The 18,301-nt window shown below is 45.7% G+C and overlaps 1 long non-coding RNA gene across 1 annotated transcript; it reads right to left on the bottom strand.

Moving 5' to 3' along the window:
* Nucleotides 1-1,210: 1,210 nt before the first annotated feature.
* On the bottom strand, nt 1,211-15,811 carry LOC125941500 (uncharacterized). Its single transcript, XR_007464380.1, has 4 exons — nt 15,745-15,811; nt 9,972-10,170; nt 7,124-7,337; nt 1,211-1,400 (listed from the first exon to the last, which is right to left on the bottom strand). It is a non-coding gene; the product is annotated as an uncharacterized LOC125941500 (long non-coding RNA).
* Nucleotides 15,812-18,301: the final 2,490 nt, after the last annotated feature.

The raw sequence follows: 18,301 nt of genomic DNA, 5'->3' as shown, positions 1-18,301 counted from the left end.
ACGGGCAATTTCCCTTGCGTGGGCAGCGCGGGCGATGGCATCAGGTGCATATTCACTGGTGGGTGCCGCGTGAACAGGGAGAGTTGTGTCGAGGGGCAGTGCTGGTTTTCGGCCGAACAGAAGGGAAAATGGGGAATAGCCGGCTGTGTCGTGGCGCGAGGAATTATGCGCAAAGGTGACAAACGGTAGAGTGAGGTCCCAGTCAGTGTGGTCTGAAGAGATATACTTCGCGAGCATGTCTGTGAGAGTGCGATTAAGATGCTCCGTGAGGCCATTTGTTTGCGGATGGTATAACGTGGAAAGCTTAAGCTCGTGGCACAGGACTGCAGGATGTCCGCGAAAACTTTTGACAGGACTGTCCGGCCACGGTCTGTGAGAAGTTGTCGCGGAGCTCTATGTAATAAAATCACGTCGCGTACAAGAAAATCGGCAACATCTGTGGCGCAGTTTATACGGAGCGCTCGGGTGATGGCGTAGCGCGTGGCGTAATCTGTGGCCACAGCGATCCACCTGTTCCCAGAGGTAGAAAGAGGAAAAGGACCAAGTAAATCTAAACCAACCCGAAAAAATGGCTCCGCGGGAATGTCGACTGATTGTAGGTACACAGCAGGGAGCGTCGATGGTGTCTTGCGTCGCTGGCATTTCTCACACGCAGCTACGTATCTTCGAACAGAGCGAGCAAGCCCAGGCCAAAAGAAGCGTCAGCGGATCCGGTCGTAGGTACGTGACACACCGAGGTGACCGGCAGTGGGGAGGTCGTGAAGTTCGTGGAGAACAGCTGAGCGAAGGTGTTTAGGGATCACAAGCCCTAGTGAAAATTTGCCCGATGCTGGTCATGATGGAATCCATCATCCATCATCACGGTGGATTATGGTGATGGGCATGCTGTGCAGTGGGCATGCTGGGTGATGGGTAGAATGCTGGGTGGTGGGTGGAATGCTGGGTGATGGGTGGAATGCTGGGTGATGGGTGGAATGATGGGTAGAATGCCGGGCGATGGGTGGAATGCGGGGTATAACAGTGGGTACATCAGGTCAAATGCAAGCTGTGTAATGAATCGAAGGAGCAGCCATTGCACTTAGGAAGCTCATGATGGGCTATCTTCATGCGTGCTTGAGTCTTGCAAAGTGTGCAGTCTATATCTACATGTGCCCAAGTATGCCGCAACATTTTCATGCCATAAGGAATCCATGTATAGCACCATAATATGTTCCATATCTTCACACTTTATTGAAAAAATGCAATAGGTTAAGGCGATTCACGTCTTCCATACTCGCTTGCCTTCGCGCCCGCTTCTGTGAAGAAGCTCCAAAGGTGCTTCCTTACAGAAGCAAGGCGGTGCTCTAGAGGTGGTGCTGGTGGCCCCATCGGATGTTCCCCGATGTACTTCTCCAGGCAGTCTAAAAGAAGAGTGCAATAAATATAGAAATAAATTGTTTTTGAAACCATTTGTAGTAATATGTGCATGTAGGAAATCTGCTGCAAAAGATTCAACAAGTTTCAAATAATACAATGCAGCATACATTACACAAATATGCTACCCAGCACGCATGGCAGAGCAGATTTATTTGCAGTGAGAATGCATGCACGTGCATCACACTGTTTTGCTGAGTCGCATGGGATTTTAGTAGGTGTTTGCCAAAGCCACGCCTCTTCTCATCAGGAGTTTGGCTTTACTGCAAAGTTTATTCAAACGGCAGCTGCATTCGAAGCACCGTCAGGTGGACTTATTGCTTCCGATTTCGCATAATTTGTCTGCTCTTCAACCACCCAAATTTCTGTCAGATTTCGAGAGCCACGACTTGGCCTGTCTCTAACGCAAGAGTGGCTGAACGGGCGTGTTGGTAAAGTTTCATCTTAGGTTAGCAGCGCGACGATCTACATGGAAGCGAGAGAAGGGATAGGAAAGAGCGCTGACTTACAATTTTATTGTGCACGTAATCAAGGTTTAAATATCACGCTAAGGCACAAAAGAAAAAAACAGAAAGGTAGCACGTAGCGAACGCAGATGATCCGACTCTCGACCACCAATGCGGGCCGCCACATTCTGCGCGAGCTCGGCTTTTTCTCCTCGATAACCAGGGATCCCCCAGATTCGACGCCGGTACCCCGCGAGATCTGAGACCTCATCACGATCGCTCCCATTCCGAGAAATATGCATCCCGACCTAAACAGAGGCCTTGCGCGAGCGACCGCCTATCTCAGGCGCATAGACATGAAAACGGATGATGTCTCGTTCGTGGACGCCGCTGCCTATCGCAACAACCGAGCCTTCGCCGCGGTCGCGGTCTCATCCTCGCAGCGGATCCTCAACTGCGCCACGGTCCTCACTGGAGAGCCCGAAGTAGCGGAGCAAGTAGCCATAGCCCTAGCTGTGCTCGACAGCAAACGGCCAGTCATCTACAGCGACTCCAGACCGGCGATCAAAGCCTTCGAACGCGGCGTCGTCTCGGACCAGGCGTTACGCATCCTCCGCAGCGCGGATCAGAGTGCCCTCACGCACCACACCGTCATCTGGTTCCCCGCCCATCTCCGCCGAGTGCCGGGTGCCCCGCCAAACCTCAACGAGATCGCCCACGACGCAGCGCGTGCGCTTACTGACCACGCCATCCCTGGGCAACCCCACCTCGACGAGATAGAGACCAACAGGGATGCACCCATTACATACAATGAAATCACAAACACTTCTACTTTGGACGCCGCATCTTTCCGCCCCCACACCCTAAACTTAACAGGCCGCAGGCGCTAACCCTACGCTTATTACAAACAGACACGTACCCAAACCCCGCCAAACTCCACGTTCTCTATTCTGACTCGTACCCCAGCGACATGTGCCCCTCGTGCGGATACACCGCGACACTCGCACACATGCTCTGGGAGTGTAGAAGTCTCTCAGAAGCTCGCTTCTCGCCGACCAGCAATGGGCCGTCCAGCAGGCCCACGAAGCGGCTGCCAGGTATTCCCTGTCGGTCCCTACGTGGGAGACGCCCGCTACGCCCTAAGCGCGTCCTGCAGGACCTAAATGAAGTTTTCCCAGTCCAGTAGTACGTATTCAGGACTCGGCTTCCAACATACGATATGCAAATCATGTGGTTAAATATTGCACTTCTTTATCGCACAGTGACAATGAAGGGGCACTGACACAGCGCTCCCCAGATTTGTGAATTTCGAGCGCTTCAATAATTTCTCTAGTATGTTTGTTTTTGTTGGGACTGATAAGTTGTGCGCTATCAAATAAGGGTTTGCAACGGTGGTCTCTGCAATGAATACCGAGATGACCAGAAACGGAGTTAAAAACATGATTGTTCTGCTCCTTTAATCGTTCATTGAGACAGCGTCCCGTCTGACAAATGTATTCGCGGCCGCAGGAAAGAGGAAGTTGTAAACAACACCTACAGCGCACGCGACAAAGCGATTATGGTTGGTTCTGCAGCAATTTTTTTTTCTTTCTTTAGGGTTACAGTTGGCCTGCCTGCATGCGTGACAGCTTATGTGGTGCCGAAAACACACCATCGACACCAGCACGCCGACCAACTTTCTTGATATTATGGGACAACGTGTGGATGTGAGGGATGACGGTGACTCTCTTCCTGGAAGTGGCAGAGTCTGGGTTGCTAGCTTTTTCTTGCTTTTGCAAGCTTCCGGCTACTGACATCAGCAGGCTGCCCAGGTCGCCCGATTGCTCAAGTCTCCAGGCCTATTTCCCGAAACTGGTTTCCATTAAGTGGTGACAGGACTTTGAAAGAGAATTAGTGAAGCATAGGCTAAGATTCCTCACTTGATGACCTTTGAATGGGCTGAGTTAAAAGGTAAAAGAGCTTTGCAAGCTCTGCGTTCATACATCCAGCACAGCTGGTTGTTCCTAAAAATGAGTCTGAGGTCTAAAAAGTTGCAGTGGCTTAGCTCGGCTATGCCAGGATATACGTAGCGTTAGCAAAGGTTCAGCTGATTATTCTTAGCTTTCCTGGTTGTCTAGATTGTCAAGGATTAGCTTGATTGTCATGCTTACTGCTGCTCTAATGACACACACACGGTATACGTATTATGTGGCACATGTACATTTATTTTTGCTCAACTTCACGTTGCTTCTCTATTGCCACAAAGACGGCTCGGTGATCAGTGAAGTAACACGCTGCCGTCTCTATGGCCCCAACACAGTATTTGGAGTTGTCTGTCGTCGTCATCGACGGCGTTTTGTTGTTGCTGCAGGGGTGGTCGGGCACGTCGCTCAGCCTCCTGGCGACGCCGCTTTGCTAGACGTTCGTCCCTTTGCTCCAGTGTCTCCGCAGCACGTTTAGCCTTCTTCTGTTCATTCCTCCTACGCTCAACCGCTAATTGCCAAGCAACTACTTCGGGATCCGATGAGTCGAGCTTCTCCGTTCTTCTGCGCTGTTGAGCAGCATTTGCGCTCTCCTTCTCCATGGCTATACCACACTGGCAAACGCCAGTCAGAAGCGCAGCGGCTCCAGCGCAGTGTCAGACGGCGACTGCACAGCGAGCGCGCCGGCGCCAGTGCGTCTACCACGGCTACGACGTCACTCCTCTGGAATGCGCAGACCGGCGGCGGTGAGTCGCGCGCGGCGGCGGCGGAGTGCGCGAGAGGTGCCGGCTCCGGTGGCTCCAGTGCGCAAGCCGTGTGACATCACTGATCCTTGCGCATGCGCAGCACGGCTCTTGATGTGCCGCGCGAAACGGGCTTGGCTAGGCCAGTGTAGCTAACGCTACAAAAACCTAATCTAGTCGGCAACTGGCAGCTCATGAATTAAGACAAATGGATGAAGACATTATTTGAACCGCGATAAAGCATCACAGCACCTATAGTTTCGACAGTGTCGGCATCAGTATCCAAAAGAACCAAAAAATCATCTACAAACCTAAAAACTTTTTCCACGAAAGACGGAAGGAGTTTGGAAAGTGCACAGCCGTGAGTGGCTAGCAAGATGTCACTCAGCATGGGCGCTCTGCATGAACCGATGCAAACCCTGCTACTTTGTAGATACGTCTTCCCGCCGTGCGCATTCCAAATGCCTTCCGTCTTTCGTGGAAAAAGTTTTTAGGTTTGTAGATGATTTTTTAGTTCATTTAGATACTGATGCCGACACTGTCGAAACTAGCTGCTCTGATGCTTTATCGCTGTTCAAAGAATGTCTTCATCCATTTGTCTTAATTCATGAGCTGCCAGTTGCCGACTCGATTAGGTTTTTAGACCTCAGACTCATTTTTAGGAACAACCAGCTGCGCTGGATGTATGAACCCAGAGCTTGCAAAGCTCTTTTACCTTTAACCTCAGCCCATTCAAAGGTCATCAAGTGAGGAATCGTTAGCCTATGCTTCACTAATTCTCTTTCAAAGTCCTGTCACCACTTAATGAAAACCAGTTTCGGGAAATAGGCCTGGAAACTTGAGCAATCGGGCGACCCGGGAAGCCTGCTGACGTCAGTAGCCGGAAGCTTGCAAAAGCAAGAAAAAGCTAGCAACCCAGATTCTGCCACTTCCAGGAAGAGAGTCACCGTCATCCCTCACATCCACACGTTGTCCCATAATATCGAGAAAGTTGGTCAGCGTGCTGGTGTCGATGTTGTGTTTTCGGCACCACATAAGCTGTCACACTTATGCAGGCAGGCCAACTGTAACCCTAAAGAAAGAAAAAAAATTGCTGCAGAACCAACCATAATAACCGCTTTGTCACGTGCGCTATAGGTGTTGTTTACAACTCCCTCTTTGCTGTGGCCGCGAATACATTTGTCAGACGGGACGCAGTCTCAATGAACGATTAAAGGAGCAGAACAATCTGTTTTTAACTCTGTTTCTGGTCATCTCGGTATTCATTGCAGAGACCGTGCACCGTTGCAAACCCTTATTTGATAGCGCACAAATTATCAGTCGCAACAAAAACAAACATACTAGGGAAATTATTGAAGCGCTCGAAATTCACAAATCTGGGGAGCACTGTGTCAGCGCCCCTTCATTGTCACTGTGCGATAAAGGAGTGCAATATTTAACCACATAATTTGCATATCGTATGTTGGAAGCCGAGTCCTGAATACGTGCTACCTTTCTGTTTTTTTCTTTTGTGCCTTAGCGTGGTATTTAAACCTTGGTTATGTGCGCAATAAAATTGTTGTAAGTCAGCACTCTTTCCTATCCCTTCTCTCGCTTCCATGTAGATCGTCGCGCTGCTAACCTAAGATGTCTCCAACGCATGCAGGAGACCTGCAAGGTGCTAGTTCTGTCATCTGCTACAGTTAGCCTGTTGCTCGCAGTCTGTATCTCATGCAGTGGGCGAGGAAGCGGGTCGTAACTTTAGCATTAGCCATGTAGGCATAAAATTTTTTTTGAATGTACAAGCCGCAGTCATGGCTGGGTTCCATGCTTTATTTAGCTGCAATGATGGCACCCAATGTTTTAGTGTTCTTTTGAAACCCCATATAGCTTCCTTGCTAATCTAGCCTACATCTTCAATCTAAAAAAGCCTAAGGAGAGCAATCTCTTATGCTCGTTTGTTCCTAAAAACCATTTTAGCAACAAACGGTATTTGCAGCAGAGTGTTTATATCAGTACAAGAGTTACCGGCACTTCATTCATAAAACAATTCAAACTGCGCAGAAAAACTAGGCGTTACAGCCACACTATGTTGTCATTCATTCTAATCCAGGCTAGCCGCGAGTTTTAGAACTCTGCATGATGCCTAGAACCTTGATTTTTTGGGGGCACTGATGACAGGCATGAAAATTTATAGGAAGCTTCACACAGGTCAAGCTCAACTATCCATGTCATAGCGTACATGCCAATAATGTGCGAGGTGTTTTCTTTGTGTAGTGATTCTTTCCTCATCTTTATGCTCAAATAAGGCACATGTAGCCACCTGAATTTCTTGATTGCTTGTCATTGAAACCGATTATTGGGGAAACTGCAGACAGCTTTCGCAAGAAACCAATATCTCGAAATTATCCTATGCTGCTTTGACAGTGCATATTTACGGCTTAGGAAAAAGACATGTATAGACACTTGCATCATTCTTTCTTTGCCACTTCTTTCCATTGTGTGTACATCAACGTTAACTCATCCAGGTAACTTTCAGGTATACAGTCAAGTTTCTTAAATGAGGTGAATGTTCCCTTACTCTTCACAGCAGCCACTTTCTTTGGTGTTGCCAGAAGCTTCCCAGATGCACCAGAGATAGTCCGGCAGGCCTGCCCAGTCGGGCTTCTTTCCCCAGCTTGTGTTGGTGTCCACAGGTGCTGTGCCAGACCTAACGCGCACTTGGCTTCGGAGGTATACTTTAGTATATAATGCCACTTGTTGAGTGGCATCACAAATGCCACACCAATCTGTACCTACAACAGATAGAAAGTTTATTTTTCTTTCACCAGTAATCGTAATCCTAAACCACACTTGCATAAAACAATATTGTATAGCTTAGGTCCTTTGATTTCTGATAAAAACCCATAATTTCCCATTTCTGCACCTCGAACAAGCGTTATAAAAATCGGGTTAAACCCACTCTTACCACGAAATTAACCTTTCTGTAAAGGATACTAAACTAATAAAATTTCCCCACCTTGTGGGCAGCAAGCAGTCATATTTTATACATTTTAACCTTGCAATAAGGAAATTGATATAGAAAGCAAAAAATTGGTTCAAATAGGCGCAGTACCACGCACAGAACAGTGCAAAAACGAGTGCCATCGTGGCCTCCGAGATTGTAAGCAGTGTCACACTGAGAACAGAGCACACGTGACCTGAGAGAGACATGTGCGCCAGTCTCCAATGGCCACCACCCTTATACACTGCACGGCCTCGTTCTGAAGGACACTGGAGAAATGCCTTGAAAGCATGATTACCCTTGCACTGTTTAAAAAGCGTGAATTTCCTTGTGACTTCTGAAATCCACGTGCAGCACTCACTCATCTCGCAGTTATATCATCGTCATGACTAAGCTGATGCAGAGGATGCACCAAGTCCTCATCGCAATTGCAAACTTCAGAACTTGGTGTGCACCCTCCTTTTACTGCGATCGGATTTGACATGTTTGTTTTAACAGTACGGTGCTATTGAATATGTTCATTATATGTGGACGCAGTTTGAACAGGCATGGTCAGAAATTCATAAATGCAGTAAAATGCGGCTCATTTTAAACCAATAATTCGTTATATCTGCCATTGTTATAAGCGAGAACATGTAGTGCACATGAACGTAAGCGGCGATAATTTTTTGACATAGCGCTCCAGTAATAGCACAAGTAAAGGCATTTGATAAACCGCTGATAAGCCACCACTGTTTCTCACTCCTTCGCTACACTCAATACTCGTGCCCTCGCACTACACTACAAAGTGCAGCTAAAGCTACGAATTTCATTGCACGACAGAAGTAAGGTTCCTCCATTGTCTGCCCCTAATCAATCTCCCCATGAAGATAGCTGAATGGAACCTTCAGAAACGCTTCAGTGTTGCACAATGGGCCACCCCCCTCCGGCATTCTCAGAACACAAAATTGGCTCTCGTCATGTCGGTTCTGTCGTTCCTCGATGATTGACTGGTCGACAGCTTTTGCTCCTAACGCCGAGGTCACCTGGAGCACCCTGTTGACATCGTGATGCACAGAGGCAGTGCCAGAGGAGCAGTACAGAGGCAGTGCCAGAAGAGCAGTACATGAGTTATTTTCATTTGTGGCATTCCCGCAGCACATAGCACTGCCGCATTCACCAGACTATGGCCATGGCATTTCATGACATTCTCTACATCATGCGCACATTTCTTTGAAATATGAACTATGTCAGATGTTATGTCCATGGCATTCTCTACATCATGCGCACATTTCTTTGAAATATCAACTATGTCAGATGTTATGTTTAGGGGCCCTTTATGAGATTTTCTCCATTTATATCAAGGCCGTCATATTCAACAAGGCTTTCTAAATAAACCTTCAGTTTAGACAGCAACAATTTTGTGTTGTTTCCTTAGTCCTTGATTTTCTGTGCTGTCCAATGCATCATTTCCAATCAATGTTTTTGTGTATAACTGTTCAAACACCATATTGTTTTTTTTTTTGATAAGCTGACCTGCAATACATCTTCATTGTAAAGAAGATAAAAAAAGTGTCTAAAAATAAAACAAAGCAATCTGTTATGCTCGTTTGTTTCTCATAAACATATTCTTGCAGCAACTGTAATTTGTGGGAGACTGTTTGTGGGTGCCAAAACAAGAGTTACTGGCAGTTAGATTTATAAAGAAATTGAAATTGCACAGGAAGGAAAAGCCTAGTTACAGTCACACTGCGTGGTCATCTGTTCAAATCCAAGCTGGAGGCGAGTGCTGATACTTTGTACGATGCCTCAGTGCCTTGCTTTTTTTTTTTGCGTCGACAACAGACATTGTTAATCGCAGGCTTATCAGGACAAATACTGATATCCATTTGATATCTGACATGCCACTAATGTGCGAGATGCTTTCTTTGTGTAGTAATTCTTTCTTCGTTTCTATTCTCAAATAAAATGAAATCGCTGCAAGTAAGCCAAAAGTACTGATAGGACACAATGTCACAAATTTTAAATAATAAGACAGGTGTGCTTAGAAATCGCATGACTCTGAATATTGCAGATTATAACGCAGCAAATAGATCACCACCATCACCAAATTGGAAAGAAAGTGGTTTAAATAGCTTCTTTTGAAAGACCACACAATTTGCCAAGCTGTGTCAGAACCAAATTAATTTTCCTCAGAAACATTTTTTCAAGAGCATTAAGATGAATGCTGCAGCATGGAAAACTATCATCGATCTTGTCAAGTCTGCATTGCACTTTTCAAGGAACATAAGGTGCTGAAAATCTCGCTTGTGTTTAAGACAATAAACAGTAGGCACTGGCATCAATCTTTGTTTGCCATTTCTTTTTGCTGTGTCAACGCTACTCATCCAGATAACTTTCTGATATACAGTAGTGAATGTCTTAATTCAGGTAACTGTTCACTTACTCTTCACAGCAGCCACTTTCTCTGGTGTTGCCGCAAGCTTTCCGGTTGAATCCAAACTATGCGGCAGGCCTGCCCCGTCAGGCCTCTTTTAGCAGCTTCTGCTGGTGTCCACAGGTCCACATCTATTGCACACTTGGCATCTCATGTACACTTTAAATATACTGCCACTGTTATAAGGCATCACAAATCCTACACCAATCTGCACCTGCAATAGATATGAAGTATTATTTCTTTGACTGATACTTGTAAGTTTAGAGCACTGCACGGGCCGGATTTTTCGGCCCGAGCCCGGCCCAGGCCCGCTTTACAAGGCCCGAGCCCAGCCCGGGCCCGTAATACAGAACCCGAGCCCGGCCCGGGCCCGGGCGTACATGACCGAGACCAGCCCGGGCCAGGCCCGGGCCCGGGCGTTCATTACTAAGCTTAGCTAGGGCCCGCGTGTGCATGACCAGGCCCGCCCTGTAAGAGAAAACCAAATCTTTTTTCACTTGCAGATTGTACCGTATCTTTCAGCCTCACGTTCTCGAGGTTTAATCAGCTGCAGTATATAAGCAATAAAAGGCCGAAATCTTTGTTTCTCCCACGGGAACATCAGTAATCCGGCCCATTGCCTGTGCTGCTATTCTTCCGCTGGTACCCATGCACTTACCTTGATTTGTACGATATGGTTCTATGATGTCATTTAGTATGCAAATATACAGGATGTTTCATTTTAGCTGAACCAAATTTTTAAAATTGCCCGTTGCAGATTGCACAATTATATAATAATCCTTGATCTAAACTACTCGATAAGGCGGTCATTACTTCCACGAGAAAACAGAACGCCTAATTGAAGAATTAACATAATTACGCTAATTAACTTTTTAATAATTATTTTACGGCACATCTTTCAATCTACTAACTACACCCGCTGAGTTCGCAGGCGTATCCACTTGGAACGAATTCTCAGCGGAACTTTGAAAATGATCTCGAACCAGTTTCGAGATCATTTTCAAAGTGTCCGACGAAATGAATGGTTGTTCCAGTTAACTTTTTGAGAAAAACGCTGTTTTATGCATTGAAGCACAAAACTGGCCTTAGCGCTAAAATAATGCCATAGTATCGACACTGGTAATAGTGCAATCGCAAAAGCGGTAACATTGAAACGGTTTGAGGAGTGGTTCTTTGTATAATTTATTTTTCCTTACGCGGAAACAATGTTTGTTTCTGTGGAAAATAAAAATAGCGTAGCTTGCACTGCCGGCGCAATGCTAAGAGACAGCGGAGCTGATGGGCACCTAGCTAGTCCTGGCTTTTGGGCTAGGCTAAGCACTACCAAGTCATCCCCAGCAATCCCCGTAATTGATTTATAATTGATTGATTATCGATTAGCTATTGATTGGCTTTTGATTCTCTATCGCATAATATTGGCCACGTATTTGGGCTAGGCTAAGCACTACCAAGTCACCCACAGAAGTTTCCGGAATTTATTGGTTATTGAACGATTATCGACTAGCTATTGATTGGCTATCAATTGCCTATCGATGACTGACTAAGTTTAAGTAGTCCCCACCATTCTTAGCTAGACTTATCCAGGCTCAGCTTCGCTAGTTCACAGGTGTATGTGCCATTGAGCTTGGACCCTTTCTGCACTGCTGCCAGGATCGGCCCACATTTTTGGATTCAGCGGACACATTAGGCCCGGCTGAACAGCTCCGCTGTTAAAAATGAGAACTTCATCTGTTTTACTATTTTCTTTGATAAGATATAGTCATGTGATAAGATATACAGTCAAGAGAACGGTGTGGATCTGAGAACAAACCGGGATAACCGATATTTTAGTTGACATTAAGCGGAAAAAATGGAGCTGGGCCGGCCATGTAATGCGTAGGATGGATAACCGATGGACCATTAGAGATACAGAATGGATATCAAGAGAAGGGAAGCGCAGTCCAGGACGGCAGAAAACTAGGTGGGGTGATGAAGTTAGAAAATTCGCAGGCGCAAATTGGAATCACCTATTGCAAGACAGGGTTGCGATCTCCCAGGGAATGGGAGATCGCAGGGAGAGGCCTTCGTCCTGCAGTGGACATAAATATAGGCTGATGATGATGATGACAGTCATTTTGCACGTGTCACTTCAGCTTGGCACAGAATGCATTGAACCATGCAATGTATAACGGTTGCGTGTGCTCGAAGGCCTACTTGGGTCCTTTAATGAGCGGGCCCGAGTCTGGCCCAAGCCCGTGGCTTCAAGCCCGAGTCCGGCCCGGGCCCGCGGCCTCATGCCCGAGCCCTGCCCGGGCCCGTGGCTTTAAGCCCGGGCCCGGCCCGAGCCCGCCAAAAAAACGCTTCGGACGGCCCGGCCCGGCCCGCGGGCCGGGCCGGGCCCGGGCCCGTGCAGAGCTCTACGTAACACTCAAGCACATTTGTATAAAATATTTTGTAGGTCAGGTTCTTCGATTTCCGATAAAACGCCATGCCTTTTTTGTGCTGATGACAAGTTTCACAGTTCAAACTAACACATTCTCAAGATGTAACTGTAACTGCAGAATTATTCACCCAACATACACATTCTCTTGCATAGCTCAATAGCTTCGGACATGGAAGCACTTGAAATGCTAGTATAGTGTGTACAGGCGAGGTCACTATAAGGCGTATGAACACACCCAGACATATTGCTAACATTCAAGAACAACTTTTATTTCCAGGGACCCCATCTTGTACTTCGGCTTGTGCGTCAGAGAATACATGTATAAGTGTAATCATTAGTACAACAGCAAACAATCGCAAAAAATGCTGACACTTGCACTGTAGTCTCAGCTCATATGCAGTAATTCTTATTTTTTTTTGACAACGCAAAATATTTGCTAATACATACGTGACCAGCCCTGACAATCCACTCACTTATATTCTGTTGAGTTAACTCACACCCATTTCTACCTAGAATATGGTGCTTTCAAAACAGGAATGGCCGTAACATTTTAAGAATTGAAGGAACAACAAACCATTTGGTGCCGTTACCTTCACTTTGTTACTGTGCTCTTGCAGCCTCATTAGCACATCTGCCTGTTTAGCTTATGTAACTTCTTCCACAGAACAATCCAATTTGATATATAATGCATGCTCTGCATTTGACAACACTTTACCGTTTTTTTTTTTTTTACATTTTACACTTGTGGCATTACCTGGTAAACGCTACCTAGTTTGGTGCAGAATAGACAAAGTTGATGTCTGCTTGCTGTGCTTTTTAAGTTTTGTGAAAGGCTGAGATATACGGTCCTGCAGCAGCCTTTATCTTGTTAAGGCTGGCACCCCCTGCCATTCAGCACACATCTGCTTCTGCAGTGACTGTTTGAGCAGGCCTTCTGCAACGAGCACCAGGAACGGACTTGGGTAGCCAACCTCGTGAAGGTTTGTCGCCTGCCACCTAAAGGTTGCGTTCATTAATTGATGGCATGACTATCTTTTGCATTAAAAATGTAGTCAAATGCAGTGCATGTGTTATATATTCTATTCCATTAAGCTGTAGAAGAAGCTATATAGGCCAAAGGTACCAGACTATGTGAGCACAGTAAAAAAAGTTAAAAATACCTACACCAGATAGCGCTTTTTGTCCCTTCATTGCTTCAATGTAGCTGCCATCCCCATTCTGAATGTGCTCTTATTCGATGCTGAAATGGGTCGAGTTGACTCACCAGATTACAGATAAGTGGAGTTTTAGGATTGGTGATCCATGCGTTGGTAAACACTTTAGTACATTAGCAAATAAAAAAATTGAATTCCTTCATATGTGGACAGGTGGCACTACAGTTACATGTTTTTATCGATACATACCATCGCTCCGTTTTGATCAGCTTATTGAAACCGCACTGACACACTTGTCGATGACTTGTTATCCAGTGCACCTCTAAACTTCTTTTTTGGTTTTTGCATTTTTCAGAAACCTAGCGCTACTAAACAGTGGAGTGCTTGTGCATTTATTACAAGAACTGATAAATGGCTAGCGAAACTAGGGAATGTTAATGACCGAGCGAGACTGCCCAAAAACAATGTAAAAATGGCTATGGTAGCCATTTAGCTGCCCTTTAATAAATGCGCTTGTCGTCCACTGTTTAACAGCACCAGGTTCCTGAAAAATCCCAAAGCGAAACAAATTAATTATAACAATGTATTGTATAGCAGCAGCCAAAGATGTGTGCCAGGACGGCATAACTTTGTCTATAAAAAAGATGCTATTTCAGGTTAAACGCTTGTATCTGTAGTGCCTTCTGTGAGCATGCCAGACAATACGGCTGGTTTTCTTCATTGCTTTTGACATTATCACAAGCGGTCAGCGTTTCTTCTAAAAAAAGTTGTGATGCGAAAAACCACAATTTAGTTCTCTTCGCACGTGTCAAAGATTAAATTAACAAAAACAAATTATATTTGGACTAGCTGGTATAAATTCATGGTACCATGGCACCAAGCTGAACACAACAAGAGGAATATCTTCGTGTGTTCCACTTCTCATGTATAAAACAATGAAGAATTGCAGGTGTAGGTGCACAGGCATTTTATGCCTCAGAAAGCATCAACTTTCTGTGTGCCTGCCAGTGAATCCTTCATTTATACTACACCTATCAATAGTCTAGCATTTATTTGAGATGCCACCGAATAGTTAAGAGACTGACAATGCCACGAGATAATGTACAGCCATATGTAACACTCAAAGCAACAACAGCGAAAAACAGTGCGAGCCACACCTACTTCTAGCTTTGCAATAAACAGCAATTTCATTGACTCTTCGAAAAGCAGACATAATATCTACTGTACAGGACAATGAGGTACCCATAACAGATGGAAGTTACTGACAAAAGTGTATCCACACTTATTCCACACTCCCAAAAGAAGACCCACCAATATGCGATAATTGCCAAGAGCCACTCACAGTGATGCACATTTTACTGACATGTAAACATATCGAAACAGAGAGACGAAACCTTTTGCAGAACTTATACAAGTTACACATACCGTTACACCCTGCCTTAGTTTTAGGAAATGATTCACTAGTGCCATTACCAGACCTTTTTAAATTTCTAGAAGATACTGGCTATTTAAACAGGCTATAGACAAAGACTGCCTTTGCTGTTTTAAAATTTTTATTCATAACACCTTGTGTTTGGCGCAGCATAGCCTTAGTCGCTTTTGCGCCACTAAACCCCAACTAACTAACTTTATTTCTTGAGTTTACTCAGTTATACCATAAATTGAAATGCGAACAGGAATTAATATTTGTTACGCATAATTACATAGATATGCAACATGTAATCACACTGTAGCTGGTTTCTAAGCATGCAGTAGTCTCAAGGGCATGTTTTGGAGTCTAAATTAGACCGCTGTTACAAGTTCAGCTAAACCTGGAAATGAATCATTTCAAGTAGTTTCAGAATTGGTTGCACTTGAATTCTTATGGTAGATATATTCTGTACATTCAGTAAGTTTTTCATTCCAAATCAGTGCTTGTGCTTGTTCCCTTGTTTCAAGAAAATTTTTAAACTGCGCGAAGACAAGACGTGAACAGAAACATTGAAGCTCATACACGTTTCTGTTCACGTTGTGTCTTCTTTGCGCAGTTTAAAAATGTTTGCGGAATCTATGAACCGACTAGCCCAACAACATGCCTTACTTCCCTTGTTTATGCATCACAGTTGCAATTCATTCAGCCCCACCACACGAGATGTCACACTGAAATTTCAGAAATCTATCTTACGACTACGATAATGACAAAATGATTTAACAACAAAGCCTAGACTTACCTACTTATATGCCTCTTCACTCAGCCATAGGTCAGTGCTGCTCACAGATATTAATCACCAGCGTCATCTGCAGAGGAAAGAGGCTGCAAAAAGACTGGTTTTATGAAAGTACAGAAACACAGGACAGGCTCTGAAACTATGTCGAGTGACACAACAGATGCTAGTCAATTTTGAGGTTATTACATACAAAAGGATACAGTTTCACACAGACAACTGTTACACTGAATAAGAGATGACACTGTGAGAAACACAAAGACTATTTTAGCACTTCTGCATTATCTACCAATCAGCTGATAAGTTTATTATGAGCAAATAAAGACTGAAAGGACCCGAACTGATCCCATTAATGGGGTGCACCTACTGACACATTAAAGTAGCTACTCCACATTCTGAGATTTCAGGAAGGAAATGTGTTTCTGAAGTTATTGAGGTGTTACCTGAAGTGTAATAAGTGTACAATAAATTTTTTTCCATGTGATGTTCTATTCACAGTGACAGTTCAAAGAATCTGCTAAGCCACCTTTAGTATTATGCATGTTGAATTGCTTGCACTTTTCGGAAATTTGCAGTTTTTTTCAGTATTTATGCTTTCCACAGGTCTGTTTACGTCCGACATAGTAGTACCAGCTTACAGCATGCTTGCTCTGAGTGTGGCAGTAGTGATGTGTTATGCCAAGGCAATTCCAGCTGACCTGCCTTGGATTCAAAGCGGTTTAATTCAAAAAACAATTATGGGGTTTTTAAATGCCAAAACCACCATCTGATTATCAGGCACGCCGTAGTGGGGGACACCGGAATAATTTGGACCACCTGAGGTTCTTTTAACGGGCACCTAAATTTAAGTGCACGGGTGTTTTTTACAGCAGACGTCTTCCATAATCTACGCAGTGCACCAAATGGCAACTAATAATCTCAAGCTCAGGTGTACCTTCAAGGCATGGGCACACATACAGTGCAGGAAGCTGGGCCATCGGGGTGAACGTTGTGGCGGTAGAGTACGCCATCTTGAAGTGTGAATAAGCGAAGGGAACTGTCGGCAAGTGGCGATTCCAGGCGGTCAATGATGACACGCAAGGAGGGGTCACGGCGCTGCTCGTCGGCAACATGGACCAGTGGAAAAACAGAGAGAACGCAGGCGTTGGTGTCAGGCTCTGACGTAGACGTCGGGTCTTCGACTGGGTAGCGAGACAGACAATCTGCGTCCTGGTGTTGGCGTCCTGACTTGTACGTCACTGTGTAGGGATATTCTTGTAGTCGAAAAGCCCAACGACCGAGCCAGCCAGTAGCATCCTTGAGCGACTAAAGCCAACACAGCGCATGATGGTCTGTGATTACCCAGAAGGGCTTGCCATATAAATATGGGCGGAACTTTCAAACAGCCCAGACGAGAGCAAGACATTCGCCCTCGGTAATCGAATAGTTGCGCTCTGCAGTTGTCAGGAGCCGGCTAGCGTAGGCTATAACACGGTCGCATCCGTGTTGGCGTTGCGCTAAGACGGCGCCGATCCCATAACCACTGGCATCGCTTCGGACCTCTGTAAGTACGGACGGGTCAAAGTGGACCAAGATCGGTGGATTGGTCAGAATCGTTATAATGCGTGAAAATGCGGCAGCCTGAGGGGAACCCCACGTAAAAGGCACGTCTTTCTTCAGAAGTTCAGTGAGTGGTCGAGCGATTGTTGCGAAATCTTTCACGAACCGTCTGAAATAAGAATAGAAGCCCCACAAAACTCCGGACGTCTTTGACAGACTGAGGTACAGGAAAAGCCGTTACTGCTCGAACCTTCTCCGGGTCGGGCTGTACTCCGGAAGCATCGACGAGATGGCCTAGCACTGCAATCTGTCGGCGCCCGAAGTGGCACTTTGATGAGTGTAATTGGATCCCAGCCTTGCGGAAGACTTCAAGGATGGCTGCACGCGCTCAAGGTGCGTCTCAAATGTAGGAGAAAACACAAGGACGTCGTCGAGGTAACAAAAGCAAGTTGACCATTTGAAACCTTGAAGCAGAGAGTCCATCATCCGTTCGAACATGGCGGAGGCATTACATAAACCGAACGGCATAACCTTAAATTGGTAGAGGCCATCTGGAGTGACGAAAGCGGTCTTTTCTTGGTCTTGCTCATCGACGGAAATCTGCCAATAACCAGATCGAAGGTCAATGGACTAAAAGTATTTGGCACCGTGAAGACAATCAAGAGCGTCGTCAATTCGTGGTAAAGGGTAAACGTCCTTTTTAGTGATTCGGTTTAGTTGGCGGTAATCAACGCAGAAACGCCACATGCCATCTTTCTTTTTGACGAGCACGACCGGCGACGCCCAAGGACTCAACTGAACGAGGGCTCAACAATGCCTTTGGCGAGCATCTTGTTTACTTCCTGCTGAATAACACGCCGCCCTGCCGTGGACACACGATACGGTCGGCGGTGAATGGGAACAGCATCACCAGTGTTTATCCGATGCTGAACAAGGGACGTCTGACCAAGTGGGCGATTGTCAGTGTCAAATATGTCGCGGTAGGACAGCAAAAGGCGATATAGGGCGGCTGCTTGGTCA

Source organism: Dermacentor silvarum, chromosome 11 (assembly GCF_013339745.2).
Source record: "Dermacentor silvarum isolate Dsil-2018 chromosome 11, BIME_Dsil_1.4, whole genome shotgun sequence".
In the NCBI taxonomy this organism is placed as follows: Eukaryota; Metazoa; Arthropoda; class Arachnida; order Ixodida; family Ixodidae; genus Dermacentor; species Dermacentor silvarum.
This window is presented reverse-complemented; position numbering and strand designations above follow the sequence as displayed.